General features: G+C 41.5%; 1 non-coding gene across 1 annotated transcript; it reads left to right on the top strand.

The window, feature by feature from the left end:
• Positions 1–12,192: 12,192 nt before the first annotated feature.
• Positions 12,193–12,265, top strand: trnar-ccu. The gene has a single exon. It is a non-coding gene; the product is annotated as a tRNA-Arg (tRNA).
• Positions 12,266–18,707: the final 6,442 nt, after the last annotated feature.

The raw sequence follows: 18,707 nt of genomic DNA, 5'->3' as shown, positions 1-18,707 counted from the left end.
GGAAATGCATGTTCTCCATCGATAGGATTGAACATTCCAAGGGAGAAGCTGGAAGAAATCTTGGGACGTTAGTTGACTCATCACTCACTAACTGTGTCAAAACAGTTAGAGGCAGCAATAAACCAGGCAAATGGGATGCTGGGCGATATGATTAAATTAGTTGAGTTTAGATTCCCAGATGTCATTCTCAGGCTGTTCAGTGCTCTGTGTACACTCGAGAGCACTCGCATGACAAGCGAGAAGACCCAGGTTCTATTCCCGGCAGGGCGAAATGTTGGGCAAGTTTACTTGCTCCACACGCCTTTGTTCACCTAGCAGTAAGCAGGAACCCGGTTGTTAATCGATTGATGGATCGCTTTTCTGGGAATAATAATACCCACAAAAAAAAGAATGTGGTCACTTAATCCACGACTGTTTGTGGGACACTGCTGTGTGCAATTGGCTGCCTCCTTTCGCCCACAAAACATGCAGTCAATTCACTTTTGTGAAGCGCTTTGAGACGTCTCGAAGACGTGATGAGGCGCTATATCAAATACAAGGATTATTATTATTATTACTTTGAACACTGCACGCAGTTCTGGTCCACACATAAGGGCCCTACACCAGAGACAGTGCAGAAAAGAGCAACAAGGTTGATCCCCAGAGTTAGAAGAATGAGCTTTGAGTAATGATTAGACAAGCTGGGGCTCTTCAATTTTGAAAGAATGACAAAGTGGATATCTTACAGAGATGTATTACAATTTAAATGTGATTGGAAAAGTAAACCCAGATCAATACTTTAGAATGCACCAAGACAGAACAAGAAGACATAGGTTTAGAGATGTAAAGGGCAATTTCAGGACAGATAACAGGAAGGTTATTCAGTGAGTGCTTGTCATGCTTGTCAGGAAAGATGGTTGAAGCTAGGACATGGGGCTCAAGTAAAAAGCTACTCTCCAGCTATTGACTCCTATCTGTAACATTGCTCCAAGGGTTATATTAAAGAGCTATTTTAGGCTGTAAAATCTAGTCTGGTGCCCCCGAAATTGATAGGATTAAAAATCGATAAATCTTCTGGACCTGATAGCCTGCATCCTAGGGTTTTAAAAGAGGTAGCTGCTGAGATAGTGGATGCTTTGTTTTTGATCTTCCAAAATTCCCTGGATTCTGGAATGGTTCCCATTGATTGGAAGGTCGCAAACTTAACACCACTATTTAAGAAGGGTGGGAGACAAAAAACTGGGAACTATAGACCAGTTAGTCTGACATCGGTGGTAGGGAAAATTCTAGAGTTCTTAATTAGCGATGTCATCGTGGGGTACTTAGAAAATCATAACATGATTAGGCAGAGTCAACATGACTTCACAAAAGGGAAATCATTTTTAACAAATCTTTTAGAGTGTTTTGAGGATATAATTAGCAGGTTAGATAGGGGGAACCAGTAGATATGGTGTGCTTGGATTTCCAGAAGGCATTCAACAAGGTGCCACATAAAAGGCTGTTGCATGAGATTAGAGCCCAGGGAATTAAAGGTAATATATTAGCATGGATTGGAGAGTGGCTAACAGGCAGAAAACAGAGAGTAGGGATAAATGGGTCCTTCTCAGATTGACAGGATGTGACTAGTGGAGTACCACAAGGATCAGTTCTTGGGCCTCAATTATTTACAGTCTATATCAATGATTTAGATGAAGAAATAGAACTTAACATATCTAAATTCGCAGATGATATGAAAATAGGTGGGAGTGTAAGCTGTGAAGAATACACAAAAAGAATGCAAAGGAAATAGACAGGCTGGGTGAGTGGGCAAGAAGGTGGCAGATGGAGTATAACGTGGGGAAGTGTGAAGTTATTCACCTAGGCAGTAAAAATAGAAAAATTGATTATTCTCTATAGGGGGAGAGCCTAGGTAGTGTTAGCATTCAGAGGGATTTGGGTGTCCTTGTACACCAGTCACAAAATGTTAGTATGCAGATACAGCAAGCAATTAGGAAGGCTAATGCCATGTTGGCATTCGTTGCAAAAGGGTTACAGTACAAGAGTAGGGAAACTTGCTGCAGTTGTATAAGGCTTTGGTGAGATCGCACCTAGAATATTGTGTGCAGTTTTGGTCTCCTTATTTAAGAAAGGGCATACTCACCTTATGCAGTGTAGATTCACTAAGTTGGTTGCTGGGATGAGGGGGTTGACCTATGAAGATAGGTCGAGTAAACTAGGCCTATATTTTCTAGACTATAGAAGAATTAGAGGTGATCTTATAGAAATCTATAAGATTCTTAAGGGTCTTGACAGGGTAGATGCCGTAAAACTGTTTCCTCTGTTTGGAAAATCTAAAACTAGGGGTCATAGTCTCAAGATTAAGGGTCAGCCTTTTCGAACTAAGTTGAGGAAACATTTCTTCACTCAGAGGGTAGTGAATTTGTGGAATTCTCTACCCCAGAAAGTTGTGGATGCTCAATCCTTGAACATATACAAGACTGAGGTTGATAGATTTCTAAAGGATAGAAGGATTAAGGGATATGGGGATAAGGCGGGTAAATGGAATTAGATTGGAAGATCAGGCATGATCTCATCAAATGTCGGGGCAGGCTCGAGGGGCCGAGTGGCCTACTCCTGCTCCTACGTCTTATGGTCTTAAAAGCTCACTCTGCTGTTGTTGTAATGAGAGAAATGATAAATGAAAGAGATGTCAAAGAGCATTGTGTGTGATAAATCATTACTTTGTTACTAAAAACATTTCAATCTGTGGCCATTGTTGAAAATTCACTGCCGGGCGATGGGATAATTAAAACATTTATTTACTGCATTGACTTTACATCATCTGCAATCTAGCTCTCTCTGCCAGCGCCTTGGGACATCCTCCCGAAGTGAAAGGCGTTGTACAAATGTAACTTTACTGCTTCAAAACAATGCCCCAGAGAACAGGATGAATACCCGCGCAGCTTTTCTGCGTGTAACACATTCTCATTTCATTGTTTCATACAATATGTTTCCAGTGTGTTCAAGCTGAACGCTTTCTTTCTTTTCAGATGTCAAGGTGAGCCGAGTTTCTCAGCGCTCCTAATTAATGTGGAGCATTGGGGTTATTTGTAGAATTATTTCCCCCCTTTCCCTTACTGGCCCAGTGGCAAAGTCCATTCCTCCTTTTAGAGGGAGCCTTCTCTCAATGTTCCTCTGCCAAAGTCACAATGTAAGTCAATGTTCAGAGGTGAACAGGAGTAGCCAGGGTTCCATTGCACTCCGGCTTTGACTCACTCCCTTAAAGGACAATTTGTGGAGTCATGTAGTGGTCACATGGACGGGGTAATAATATTAGAACTGAACCCTCCCAAGAGGAGGCCAGACCGGGAGCAGAGAGGCGCACACCAGGCGTGGAGTCCTGTAGCTCAGTGGTTAGAGCACTCGCCTCGCAAGCAAGAGATCTGGCTTCGATTCCCAGGAGGGCGAAATGTTGGGCAAGTTTCCTTACTTCACACGCCTCTGTTTACCCAGCAGTAAGTAGGAACCTGGTTGTTAGTCAATTTGCGGATTGCTTTTCTGAGGCTAATAATTCCTTAAAAAAAAATAATAATAATTTGGTCACAAGGTCAATCCACGGCTATTTGCGAAACACTGCTCGATAACATTCCCAGCAGCTGTTGCCCCAAGCTTGGGAAATTTCTCTGTTTCAGTAGAGGTTACAAAAGGTTTAGTTAAGATGGACATTGAGAGATTGTTTATACGTTATTGTTTATGTTGTCTATACGACTGTTTGTGGGACACTGCTGTGTGCAATTGGCTGCCGTGTTTCGCCCACAAAATATACAGTCAATTCACTTAACAGTATATTCTGTGAAGCGCCTTGAGACGTCTCGAAAATGTGATAAGGCGCGATATCAAATGCCAGGATTATTATTATTTATTATCTTGCTTCTGCCTACCACCTTCCCCAAGTGGCTTGGCTTTTTAATGTGCAACAGTAAAGCACATCAGTGCTGCGTAATCAGGCCGAAGTTTGGCACCACAAATAGTTTATCAATACTTGCAAAGGAGACTTTAAAATTTTTCTCTTGACATGAATAAAGCATTTTTGAATTGAAGGTTAAGAACTTTATTGCAATATTTTCATACAAGTGGACGCGACTATATTGTGTGCTCCAATTATATCACCTGATTAACCGACTGGAATTGCCTTTAGCACTAAAGATTGTGACTTTGATGCTTTTATCAGGAGCTTCCCAGCGTAAATGTACAATGAGGTCTAAATTGTGGTGATTCCTAACAGGAATTGTCAATAACTCCTGAAGTGGATTGAATCGGAGTGGATATCCTGTGGCATCAGCATGGCATACCTCAGGTTACCAGACGGAGTAACTATTTACAACTTGGAGCTGTCATCAAAGTATCATGAGGATTAATTTGTCCCAGTTCAACATAGGGACTTCATAGGCACCTGCTTAAACCCATAACCTTCTGACTTAGAAAATGAGAGCGCGACCAAATGAGCTATCTTATACTATTTAAATATCACGGGTTTTGTGTAGTCTATAGCAGGAACTGGCTTGGTAGCTCAAATGGGATTTCACACTCTATGCTTTATAATGTTCTTGACACAGACAGAGTAGCTAACATTGTGATATAGGATGGAGCTGAGACCCATCACCACTAAAGAAGCACCTTCTTCCCTGTGGCTGAATCTCTCATTCATCATCTTCTCACGCATTTCCTGATCTGAGAGTGTGATGGATGGTCTGTGCAATCAAATATTTATCTGCATGTCCATCCATCAGCAACCTAACACTTTGGCATAACCCCGGGGCGCAGTCTGAGGATGTGTTATAATCTGGGGCACCAATCAGCACCATGTGATGACCTCTTGATATAATCTGAGGATGTGCCACACTATCAAAATGGATTTAGGCTGAAATCTATACCATCCTGTCTTTTGCTGTTTACCAGTGTTTCTAACTCGGTTCAGTCAGTGTTGAAGACATAGAGTATAAGAACAGCCATAATGCAGGTTTACTGTTTATCCTGGCTGCTCACAGTTCAGATAAAGCGCAAGAGTGATTTAATCTCCATGTGTAATGAGCGCAAGAGGAATTAATGACCGACTCCCTGTACAAAAATCATGAGGTTCTGGCATTAATGGGTTTTATTATGCGCTTTCCCAGGGTATGGTTTTAAAAGTCCCTTTAGTGGCAAGGAATATGTGATAGTTTAACTTCATCTTTGTACCTGAACCAGGATAACTGATAAAAGGAGCAGTTGAACTGTGGGTTATTTCATTCCTTCAGTGAGATTATAAATAAAATACAAATGAAACAGAATAGTGATGAAACTGAAACAAAACATAAAAGGACACTATATGTTTGTGTGTGTATATTTGTATATGTATATATGATTTGTGTGGGTTTGGCCTTATTTCTACGAGTTTTCAAAACTGTATGGAAGACAAAATTAATACAGAATCCAATTAACCACACATAATGTTAACGACAACACAAAAACATGCATTGATGTTGTAGGGAGACATCTTTGGAGAATGGAGGTGGGGCAGATTTTGTGGGGGGACAAAGTGGAGAGAGATTGACTTTGTACCTAATCATGCTATCATGATTAGGTACAGAATCATATTAGGTACAGTGGAGTCCTGTAGCTCAGTGGTTAGAGCACTCACCTTGCAAGTGAAAGGACCTGGGTTCGATTCCCAGCAGGGCGAAACATTGGGAAAGTTTCCTTACTCCACAGGCCTCTGTTTACCTTTGGTATTAATTTGGTCACTCAATCCGTGATTGTTTGCGAGATACTGCTGTGCGCAATTGGCTGCCACATTTCGCCGCAAAATATACAGTCAATGCACTTTGCAGTATATTCCGTGAAGCGCTTTGAGGTGTCTCGAAGACCTGATAAGGCGCCATATCAAATGCAAGGATTATATTTTATTATAAATCAATTTGATTGTCATGCCTCTTAACCGAATTCGAGGATGTATTGAAGCTGAGAATCCCACTTTGGAAAATGATACGTATGTTTTGTGCATTTTTCTTGGGGATATTGGTATCAGAATAGGCCTGAGATAAAGTACCTGCGAGTGACAAGGTTTTTTGTAATTTTAAACGGATAGTGTTTATTTGAGAGCAAGTGGACACTCCCAGGAACTACACTAAAATAGCGTGGATGTTTATATTATATATGTATAAATATATTGCGTGCCAGCTGCTAGCTTAGTTGAATCCCAACATAGTAAATGCGCTGCTAATTTGCCAAGAAATTCCATGCCAGAGTCGGGTAAGTGTTTGTCCTGATTCCACTGAAACACAATTTCATCCCCCACAAGAGGAGCATATCCTCCAAATTTAGTTGAGAATAACTTGTGTCCCTCAGTGACATTTACTCCATTCACTTTAAACGAGAGTTAAATTTCAGTTCCGCCTTATCAACCCACATTCCTGAATGCAAGAAGCTGTATTCTTGGGGGATCATTCATTTTTATTTCTCAGAAGGAACAAAATAAATGGCAGTATTTTAATGGAATGACAGACTCACGCTACATTACTTGCTTCCTGACTTAATTGTTTGTTAGAGAGCACATTCTTAATGCACTCAAGTGTCCGATGCTGCTAAGTTAAGTTAAAATAAGTTAAAATACCCTGAGAAAGAATAGAGTAAAGGCATTCAAAGTTAATATTGCATAAAGATAAATAAAATGATAAAGCCCTCAATTTTCAAAGAAATCAACACAGCAAGGGGCATTTTTAGCCATTGGCAAAATAAATAGAATACTTTCTTCGACAAGATTGATGCGATACAATGGGAGAAATACATAGAATGCATACACTGTCCATTCTGTGCATGACCTGAATAGATTTGCTTTGTAAAGATATCGTACAAATGCCTTAGTTTAATTTGTCTCATAAGGAATTGGACCGATTCAAAAAAGCATAAAATCCACAACAAATTTCTTTTGTTCTGACTTTTGTGAGTGTGGTCACTCTTCATTCTCGAGCTTTATGTGTTTGAGGATGTGTGCATTGAAGTGAGAGATATTAAATGCTTTCAAATACCTTGGGGCCTGATGGTTTATGTGCTGATGAAGGGTGGGGGGTAAGAGGCTGTGGGTTATGTTTTCGCAGTTGAAAGAGGGGCCACTGCTTGACCCGAGGCCCTGACTTAGGTTATGAAATAAGACTTTCTGGACCATAAAGAGCATGAATTTCACCACGTTCTTCAAGATTGCAAGGTTAGTTTGGATGAAAAAGGCCAATTAGCCAATTGATATCATCCCTCCGAAACACCCACCCTACCATCCATCCGTCACAGCATTTTTCAGTCTTGAGAGAAGAAGACTCATAGGGCACCTCATTGAGGTGTAGACGATTTTAAATGGGATTGAAAAAGTAAACCCAGATAATTACTTTTGATATAGCGCCTTATCACATCTTCGAGACGTCTCAAAGCGACTGTATATTTTGTGGGCGAAACGTGGCAGCCAGTTGCGCACGGCAGCGTCCCACAAACAGCTGTGGATTGACCTTGTGACCAAATTATTATTATTTTTTTTTAAGGAATTATTACCCTCGGAAAAGCAATCCGCAAATTGACTAACAACCGGGTTCCTACTTACTGCTAGGTAAGCAGAGGTGTCGGCAAAAGTTACTCTTGTTGGTATCTGTAACTATTGCATTGGCTTCAGGAGCTATAGAGGTAACACAGAGGGTTTCTCAGATGTACTGCAGAGTTCGGCATCTTGCAGCTTGTCCACGGTTGTTTTAGATATAATAGGGAGCCCAATCTCAGCACTTAATTGTGATTAAACCCATGCGTGGCTCTGGAATCAGTGCAGATAATTGGTCATATTGCTAACTAAAAACAACTTTGATCAGAAGTTATGCAGTCACTTTAATGCACTGTTGTGCCATACATTTTCTCTCTCTTCTTCTCCCTGACACTCTCTCTCGCTCTCTCTCTTACACTCTCTCTAACTTTCTTTCCCTTTCTCTCACATGTTCTCTCTTTTTCTCTGACTGACTCTCACGCCACTGACTGCACATGTAGTAAATGACTAAATTGCACACTTCCCTCATTTGGGTAAATCACAAACCAGGTAACACCTGGCACACAACTTTCCTTTTAAACCAACATTGCAGCTCCACTTTATTCCGCATCCAAACCCCAATACAGATAAATTGACTGTCACAATTGTCTTAGCGATCATATCCAATAGGCTTGAGCGGAGCGACTGGGCGCAGCTGAGATTGGTAGCTATTTTGGAAGCGGGGTATCTTTTTAGACGTAGATATAATCTCTGCTCATTTCCATTAGACAGGAGTCCTGTAGCTCAGTGGTTAGAGCACTCGCTTTGCAAGCGAGAGACCTGAGTTCAATTCCAGGCAGAGGGCGAAACCTTGGGCAAGTTTCCTTACTCCACACAGAGCCTAATAATAATCCCTCCAAAACAAAAACAATAATAAATTGGTCATGTTCAATCTACGACTGTTTGTGGGACATTGCTGTGCGCAATTGGCTGCCGCGTTCGCCCACAAATATACAGTCAATTCACTTTACAGTGTGTTCTGTGAAGCGCTTTGGGACGTCCTCCCGACGTGAAAAGCGCTATATCAAATGCAAGGATTATTATTATTATTATTAAATAGCGAACTTGGATAGGAATGAATCTGGGTATTACTTGGATTTCGTCAAGTCTACGTCATGCACTCGAGGGAATATGTTCACCTTTCTCTAACTTCAATTGATCACAAAACTAAATCCCCATCTGAACGAAGATTTATATACGTTTCAAAACATTTAATAGATAATTGTTTGGTGCAGTGAGCCCTTCTTACTTCAGGGATTTGACTTTATTTAAATTCAACCAAGGCTGATGAGTAAAAAGTCTTCTGTGAGCTATAAGGCTCCTAAGGGACATGAGTTTGGGCATTCTTAACCCAATTTCCTGTATCTAACAGGCACACAGCACAAAACTACCCAGGATTTGATACAAATTAGCATAGACATTTGGAAGTATTCCACAGAGGAAGGATAAAGATGGTTTATGTGGATTGCAGAAAGATGACACTCTTCCAGGAGGGGGTGCTATTTGGGGCTTGAGGCTGAAACTCATTATTGTTGAGCAGTGGAGGCAGCTTTGCTCTGACATTAACAACGCTAAACCTGAGCCAAGGACGTTGAACACTGCAAATGTTGCCCAAAGCAGAAAAGTGCTTTATTTCCCAGCAATGAAAATCCCTAATCTCAATGAGCACAAACAACAATTTGCCTTTATACAGCCTTTCCCACTGAGAGGACTTTTCAAAGTGCTACACACAGCTGACTGGAAGCCCGTGGGAAGTTGAGGTGGTGTTGGGGGGGAAGGAAAGGTGTCTGAAAGTTCAGTCAAAAAGATGGATAGGACAGAGTTCCCAGGGTGGTAGGGTCATAGGAAATTAAACCTGTGACTTGAAAAATATTATTTTCTTCCCCCCCTCCACCCTCTGTACTTATGGATCCATTCAGAGATATTTGGTCCCTTTATCTTATAGATATTAGACATTAGATGTAAACATTAAACTGAGGTCCCGTCTGTCTGTTTGGTTGAACGTTAATCATCTCATGGCACAACTCGAAAAGAAACATTTCTCCTAGTGTCCTGGCCAACAACCCTGCTTGTGGGACATTGCCATGCACAAATTAGCTGCATGTTAGCCGAAAAATACAGTCACTGCACTTCCTGTGGAGTCCTTTGTGATGTCCTCTTTACGTGAAAGATGTTATACCAAAAGCAAGTAATATTACTTTTTATTATTATTATTATTTCGAGAGAGACCTGGATTCGATTCCCGGCTGGGCGAAACCTTGGGCAAGTTTCCTTATTCCACATGCCTGATAATAATCCCTCAAGAAAAAATAAATAGATAATAATTATTAAATAAATAATAATGTTTGTGGGACACTGCTGTGCGCAATTGGCTGCGCGCAAATATATAGTCAATTCACTTTACAGTATATTCTGTGAAGCGCTTTAAGACATTTAGAAGACGTGAAAATGCTATATCAAATGCAAGGATTATATTATTATATTATTATTATCGATTGCTAGCTGATATCAGGCATCTGAGTTCAGAACAGAGTCTGAGGAAGATGAGAATTTTTACACTTAAGAAGTGTAAGTGATATTGTTAGGAGTTGTCGTGTTATGTGTCTCATCTCATAGATTAAGATAAATAATAAATTGATACAGCATGTTTCATGTTTCATGTTTCATGTCAGGAGAGCATCTTGAAGTGCTTTGTAGGATTTACTGTAAATTTACGCACATTTATATAGGTGAAGATCTCAATGGACATATATAAACTGAGCTTCTAATAATATGTTTAATATGGTCAACCAATCTAGAACAAGGGGACCGAATTTGAGCTCAGAAAAGAGAAGTTACGATTTAACTACATTTTGTGGTGGTGAATGTGGACTAAATTACCCAGATACTGAAAATTAGTTGTGTCAGGAAATTCAAAAGAGGAATTAGGTAGCAATTGAGAAAAAAAAGTTCGAGTACGATACATTTGCAGAATCATATCTTTAAACATGGAGTCATTAATTCCCTCCCTTTGTTCAAGACCCATCTCAAAATGTACCTCATTGACTATGGTTTCAGACATCTTTCCCCTTTCCAACCGCCTTGGCTCTCATCTCCAGCTCGGGGTGCCCGTCCATTGTCAAGTGTTTGAAACATCCCTCCAGAAATAATAATAAATAATATTCCTTAGATTTGGTATAGCACCTCTTACATCAGGAGGGCATTTCAAAGTGTTTCATGGGGTTTACTGCAAAGTGTAGTGACCTGCCTATTTGCCAATTTGCTCAGAGCAATGTCCTCAAACAGCCATGACCAATATTATTTGAGCGATTGTTAGCCAGGACACTGGGCACTATATAATTGTAAATTGTATTGTATATTTCATTCCTTGGTCTTTAGTCTCTTGCAGCCTTGTACAATCCCATGTGTCCTACATTCATGTGCTGTTAGTTGACTGAAAAAGCTCAGTCCTGTCACAGAAGCCAGTGCCCACAGACCCTGCAGGGGACTAATAGTTGCCTGTCATTTCTATCCATCCTCTCGTTGCCAACTCCTATGATGAACAATTAAGAAAACACAGCTCTGGATCTTTCTGTAATTACCCCTCTTAACACCCTGTTGCGTGTGTGACACTAATTACAACCATTACTGACTTATAAATGCAGAAATTATCTTTCCACTTAATGCAAATGCGATGGCCCTGTGCTGTTTGATATCGGTCATTCCTTGGACTCATTTGCAGAAACTTTTGAACAGCTTATCTCTGCGGCCGTGAAATCGTCTTTTGCTAAGTTTTTGGGTCAAGAGGGGAATCTGACATGTGCAGAAACCCGTTATCTCGCTTAAGCACATCTAAACCAGACAGAATTCCATACATGCCATCTACATCTAGAAATTCCAGTGTTTGAGAGTAGCCTATTGGCTCTACCCAGAGAGTTTGGATCTTCACCTTATATCTCTTAAACCACACGATAATAATCTTTGTATTTGATATAGCGCCTTTCAAATTGGGAAGACATCTCAAAGCACTTCCCAGGTTTTACCTTAATCTCTGTATGGGTAGGCTAATTTGACAGGCACTTTGCACACAGCAAAAACCCCACAAATAGTTATTAAATGAATGATCAATTTCATCTGCGGGATTGTTAGCCAGGACACAAGAAGAAACTCCCTTCTCTTTTTGAATAGTGTCAATGGTGTCTTTAAAATCCACCTGAACAGCCAGATGGGACCCTGGATTGACATCTCCTGTGAAGCGCTTTGAGACGTGCTCCTAACATGAAGGATGCTATATTAAATGCAAGGATTATTTTTTAATTTGTTCTTAGAATAGATTTTGATTAAAAAAAATCGTTTAGACCTTGTCCTGGAAGCTGTGTGATGTTTGGGGATAATTTGTGATATTATTAGTGGGATTTCGTTGTCGATACGTTTAATCTATGTCACCCGTTAACCCTAAGACTCTGCTCCACACTTTAGCTTACGTGTTTAATGTAACTTTGATGCAAGCCACTCATCCTCAGCTATGAAAACGCTGATTGAAGCACTCAGCACACTCCACAATAGCCACATGCACAGAAAACATTTTGATTGGATACACTACATTGCTCACTTCATTTTAGAGAGGAAAGTGCACAGTACTTTCCCCTCATAAGTGGAATTCTGTAGCTCAGTGGTAAGAGCACTCGCCTCCTAAGCGAGAGAAACTGGGTTCGATTCCCAGCAGGGTGAAACCTTAGACAAATTTCCTTACTCCACACGCCTTTGTTTACCTAGCAGTAAGTAGGAACCCTTATTATTATTATTATTATTGTGAGTTGATTGCCAGATCGCTTTTCCGGGGGTAATAATTCCTTCAAATGTTTTGAAAAAAAATAATAAATTGGTCAATCAATCCACAACTGGTTGTGGGACACTGCTGTGCACAATTGGCTGCTGTATTTCGCCCACAAAATATACAGTCATTTCACTTCACAGTATATTCCATGAAGCGCTTTGAGAAGTCTCAAAGATGTAATAAGACACTATGTCAAATGCAAGGATTATTATTATTATTAGACAAATCACTGTCATTCCACTTGCAATCATAAAAATGTAACCAGTACAAAACTTGTGCAACAGTTTTTGCTCAGACCATTCTACGCACCGAGTACTTCCATCTCTTATACAGTGACATAAATGTAAAGGCTGGGTAGGGTGAACAAGCAGCGGAAAGCTTGTCAAACAGCAATATCAATGGCAAACTTTGTGGTTTTAGCTGGTTAGACTCCAGAGGTACCCCTACACACACTATGGGGTCCCCAAGCCTTGTCTCTTCCCAACCTGCTCTTAATGCTTTCTGGAATTAGATAATCAGGATGTGTCTCACCAGGGAGAGAGTGTCCATTCCATTGCAACAATCCATCTCTGGGATTTCCATGTGTAGGTGGGTTGCATGGAAATCTCATCTTGGTTTGGATATTCTTAAGCACGGTAATGGGTTTCTGCATGTGTCAGACACCCGGCTGACCAAAAAAAGGAAACACTAAGCACCTGCAGAATGTTTGCAGATCATTCAACTTGTACTGAAGTGTTAAACTTGGGAAAATCTAGCAATGACATTTATAATCAGCAAAAGTGACACAGATAGAGAGAGAGCTGGTTTTACTTTTGAAAGTAACCTATATCAAAGCCCATCACATTTTTAAACCTGGATGACTAATTTAATGACACATGGCAATCCAGACTAGATGACGAAAGTATAAAATTAGCTTGCCTCAAAAAGAAATTGGTGTTCAGATGACTTTCGTGTGTCAACCTGGTTCAGTGATAGCTTAACGCTTGCTTGAACTCAGATAGTCTAAGCTGACACTCAAATGCAGCACTGGGGAGCGGTTGGAGTAGCTGTCCTTTGGATGAGATGTTAAAACAGGCCCGTCTGTCTGTCATGTCGCTGTTAAAGATCCCATGGCATTACACGAAAAGAGAAGGGAGTTTCCCTTGACGACAATCTTCCAAATAAAATTGGTCATTTCTTTTATGGCTGTTTCTGGGACATTGTTGTGCACAATTGGGCTGCTGTGTTCGCCTACAAATACGCAGTCACTCCATTTCCTGCGCTTTGGGACATCCTCCCAACGTGAAAGATACTATACCAAATGCAAGGATTAATATTTTCTCTCATATATAGTGGTTATATGTAAAATAAGTTCCCAGCAAATGCTGTGAATACTTAGCTCAGACAGTGGAATAGAATACTATAGTTCCTAAATGACATGTGTACTTCAACGAGCCCAACAAGGGTTAAATAATGGTGAGTGTAAATTTACCTAGTTATTCCAAGATTGTTATATTAGGCTGAAAATTGTAATGTGTGGCGGAATAATTATTCTAATGATGCAAACTACAGTCAAACCAGTCAATTGCCAAGGATTTGCATAGGTTCTGCCCCAATTCCAATTTAGACAACGGTTGCGTCCAAAGCAGTGGTGGCTGCTGCAGAAACCAGGATTTTAATGCCATTGGATTGAGTTAAGACAGTACCTCATGAAGCCGCACTCAAATGGTCCACCATTCACAGGATCCAGCTGATCCAAAATGCTGCCACCTGAATACTCACCCACACTAAACTCCGTACCTCCATCACACCAGTTCTAGCCAAGCTCCACTGGCTCCCTGTCACAGAACAGATCAATTTCAAGATCCTCACACTCATTTTCAAATCCCTTCGTGCTCTGGAACTTCCCTACCTCTCTGACCTGCTTATCCCCCCCATTAAACAACCTGCTGCCTCCACTCAACTGGTTTCGGCCTCCTGCAAGTCCCTCGTGCCCTCTACTCTACCATTGGTGGTCATGCTTTCAGTCGCTACGCCCTGAACCTCTGGAACATTCTTCCTCTGTCCCTCCGTCTTGCCCCTTCCTTCTCCATCTTCAGGTCGGGCCTGAAGACCTTCCTCTTCGACCGTGCCTACTGTTACCTCCCCCTCCCCGCAGCTCAGCTTCGTGCTCCGCCACTGTCAAGTGCTCTGGGGTGCTTCTCTGCGTGAGGACGCTTTATGAATGCAAATTATTGTGGTAATTATCACATGTCAGAAGACATTTATCACCCCAAGTCGATAAATGGGTCAACAGTTGATAACTAAAGACAACTTCCACACCAACCCTCAACTCTGTGACTGTGGTTCAATCCAAAAACCACCAATATACCATGATTGATTTATGAGTAATATTAATATAATAATCTTCACATTTTGTATAATGCCTTTCATGTTGGGAGGATGTCTCAAAGTGCTTCACTGGATTCACTGTTAAGTGCAATGACTGTGTTTTGTGGGTGAAAGTGGCAGGTGACTTGCACACGGCAATGTTCCATAAACACCCATGGAGTGAGTGGTTTTATTGGGGGGGGGGGGGAATTGCTGGCCAGGAACACCGGGAGAAATTTCATTATGTGTCTGAGCAGTGCCATGGGATCTGCCCAATGAAAAGCAGACGGGACCTCAGTTTAACATCTTGTCTGAAGGACGGCACTTCCAACAATGTAGCCCAAGGCGAGCACCATGTTGGGAGTGTCAGCGTAGACTCTATGAGTTCTAAATCCCAAAGAGGGGCTTGAACCCACAACCTTGTATTTTAGAGATGAAAGTGCTACAAACTGAGCCAGGCTGACACGATTAATAATGGAATTTTTTTGGCCTGCAGAAATGTTTTTAAACCCTTACACTGAGGCCACCCTTTCACGAAGGCCACTTTAATCCAGTCCCCCAAGTGGTTGCTCAAATCAGGTTCAAAACATAACGCAGCAATTTTGTTTTATCCCTGCAGCTTATTTGGGGAATGCTCAGGAAATAAGCGTTTTGAGTACAATGCATGCAGTTGGGAGCTCTGGACTCTGACAGGGAAAGTATTGGGCTCAAAGGTTAGTGGTGATCACTCGTCTCGTTTAGAAATCTCTGGGACAGCTCCAATGATGTATCAAATTGAGGTGCGGGTCACGGATCAGGAGCTCGTTGGATCAAATTGTGGTCATTGCTAGATTTGCTAGTTTTAGCTGGGGCTGCGGTGAGATGCTGAACTGGCCCTAGCATTCCCAGGATTCCTGCTCCACCACAACACCCTTCGCGTGTGGCACCCGGATGGTGAGTGATTTGGCTGTGATGCTCTTTGCAGTCGAGCGACTCATTGGCAAGGCTCACACATACACAGTGGTCACATGGACGGGGTAATAATATTAGAACTGAACCCTCCCAAGAGGAGGCCAGACCAGGAGCAGAGAGGCGCACACCAGGCGTGGAGTCCTGTAGCTCAGTGGTTAGAGCACTCGCCTCGCAAGCAAGAGGACCTGGGTTCGATTCCCAACAGGGCGAAACGTTGAGCAAGTTTCCTTACTCCACGCACCTCTGTTTACCTAGCAGTAAGTAGGAACCCGGTTGTTAGTCGATTGGAGGATCACTTTACTGGGGGTAATAATTCCTTACAAAAAAAATTGCTCACACAATCCACGAATGTTCGAGAGACGCTGCTGTGCACAATTGGCTGCCGTGTTTCGCCCACAAAGTATACAGTCAATTCACTTTTCAGTGTATTCTGTGAAGCACTTTGAGACGTCACGAAGATGTGATAAGGCGCTACATCAGATGCAAGGATTATTATTATTACTATTATTATTACAACCGTGGGGAGAAAATTAAAAAAAATAATTGGACACTTTTTAAAAAAAAATAAAGTAAAATGTAGAAGTCTGAAGCAAACTGGATTTTCTCTTCTATTAATCTAGGACACTGGTGAATTCTGTGCACACAGGTCATAGATTATGTCTGACAGACAACTATACACAGACAGATGGGCTTCCCAATGGTTTTTGTAGTCAGTCCTTACAGGCATCACTGAAAAATGCTGGTACTTCACAATCCTGGACACACTCCAGTAACTCACAGTTCAGGTATGCTGAGTCCTGTTTCTGTTCATTCACCTTGAGTTATGTGGACATGATTTATGGATCAGGAATCATCCTGCGCTGGGAGGTTAGACATCTTTGCTTGTGTAAAGTGGATCCTGTAGAGCCATCGACAGTGGCAGCGATTGATTAATACAAATGCTCCATGGGAGAAAGGGAGAATTAGTCAGCAGTTATTAAGTATCAGCAACGATAGTCTTATTTTTATGATACTACCCTAATTAGTTTCCTTTTTTTTGTAATTCCTGAATCCCCACGGTGTAAATTTACAGAATTTAACAGAAGGAAATTCACGTTTCAAGTCGGAATACAAGTCGGAAGCGACACAATAAGTGTACAAGAGAAGTGCCCACAGCAAGCGGAAGGAAGAGCTGTAGAAAAGGACGTGATGCTAAACAAATTGATGGAACTCAAAGAGGACGAGTCACAAAGGCCTTGTGGCATCTGAGAATGTTGCAGGAAGTCAGGAGGAAATAGGAGATGGTCTGACTGCAAAGATTTGAACATCCTTGGATTCAAAAATTTTAACAGGAGACTGGAGGGCAGCTAATGCAACATCTCCATTTAAGAAGGGGGAACGGGACCAACCGAGTAATTATAGACTAGTCAGTCTAATATTCACATGGAAGCAAACTTGTAAAAACTATAATATCAATAACCACATGGAAAGACATGGATTGATTAAAGACAGCAAGCGTGGATGTGATGAAGGCAAGTCTTGCTTGACAAAACAGATAAAGTGTTTTGACAAATTAACTGAGAAAATAGATGAAGGTAATGCTGTGGATGTGGCACACATGGATCTTCAACAAGCTTTTGATAAGGTGCCACGTAATAATAATAATAATCCTTGCATTTGATATAGCGCTTTATCACATCATCAAGATGTCTCAAATCGCTTCACAGAATATTCTGTAAAGTGAATTGACTGTATATTTTGTGGGCGAAATGCAGCAGTCAATTGCGCACAGCACTGCCCCACAAACAGTCGTGGATTAAATGACCACATTATTTATTTATTTTTGAAGGCAATATTACCCTCAGAAAGGAATCTGCCAATCGATTAACAACCAAGTCCCTCCTTACTAACTTACTGCTCAGGAAGCAGAGGCTTGTGGAGTAGTGAAACTTGCCTAAGGTTTCGCCCTGCCCGGGAATCTAACTCGCTTGTGAGGCTGTAACCAATACACTACAGGAATCCATGCATGAGGTTTGATGAAACAAAATGAGGGCTTATGGTATTGATGGAAAGGCAGCAGCATGGATAGAAAGCTGGTTAAAGGATGGGCAACAGAGGGTGGGAATAATGGATTGTTATTTGCAGTGGAGAGATGTTAGGACCACTGTTCTCCATTTAGATCATTTTGGGGGATTCTTGTATGAAGGGCATCATTTCCAAGTATGCAGATGACACAAAAATAATGTAGAAAGCAATGAAGATTGTCAGTAAATTCAGTGGGGGCATAGATAGATTAGCTGATTTAGGCAGAAATCTGGCAAATGAAATTTAATGCAGACAAATGTGAGATTGCACATTTTGGGAGGAAGAATAAGGAGAACAAGTGTCTGTTAGGTGGTAAAATATTAAAAGGAGTGGAAGAGCAAAAGGACTTGGGGGTGAAAGTACATAAATCCTTAAAGCTGGGAAGGTAGGTGGACAAAGCTGTCAAAAAGCTAATGAAATCCTAGGTTTTATAAATAGAGGTATGGAACATAAAAGCGAAGAGGTAATGCTAAACTTATATAAATCGTTAGTTAGATCTTTTAGAATAATGTATCCAGTATTGCTCACTCCACTTTACAACAACAAAATTACATTTATAGAGCGCCTTTCACGTGGGGAAAACATCCCAAAGTGCTGAACAGTCAGGTGTCGGGACCTGAGCATGGGGGAAGGGTGGAGTAGGGGCGAGGGAAGGCAGAGAGGTGGGAGGGCGACCAAAGGCACAATCAAAGAGAAGGGTCTTGAGACCTTCCTTGAAGGAGGCGAGGGAGGAAGCGAGGCGAAGGGACCGTGGGATGGAGTTCCAGAGCGCGGGGGCAGAGAGGCTGAAAGCCCGGCCACCGATGGTAGGGTGGGTCGGGCGGGAGAAATGGACCAGGCTGGAGCCTGCTGAATGGAGGGAGCGGGCAGGTCAACAGGTCAGAAAGGTAGGAGGGAGCAAGGTCATGGATGGAAAGATTTAGGAAAGATTTCAAGGGGTTACAGCAAATGCAAATGAGATTTACTAGGGAG

This window comes from Callorhinchus milii, unplaced genomic scaffold (genome assembly GCF_018977255.1).
Source record: "Callorhinchus milii isolate IMCB2004 unplaced genomic scaffold, IMCB_Cmil_1.0 Scaffold1, whole genome shotgun sequence".
NCBI lineage: Eukaryota > Metazoa > Chordata > Chondrichthyes > Chimaeriformes > Callorhinchidae > Callorhinchus > Callorhinchus milii.
Note: the sequence above shows the minus strand (reverse complement) of the source record. Positions and strands in the feature narration are given on the sequence as shown.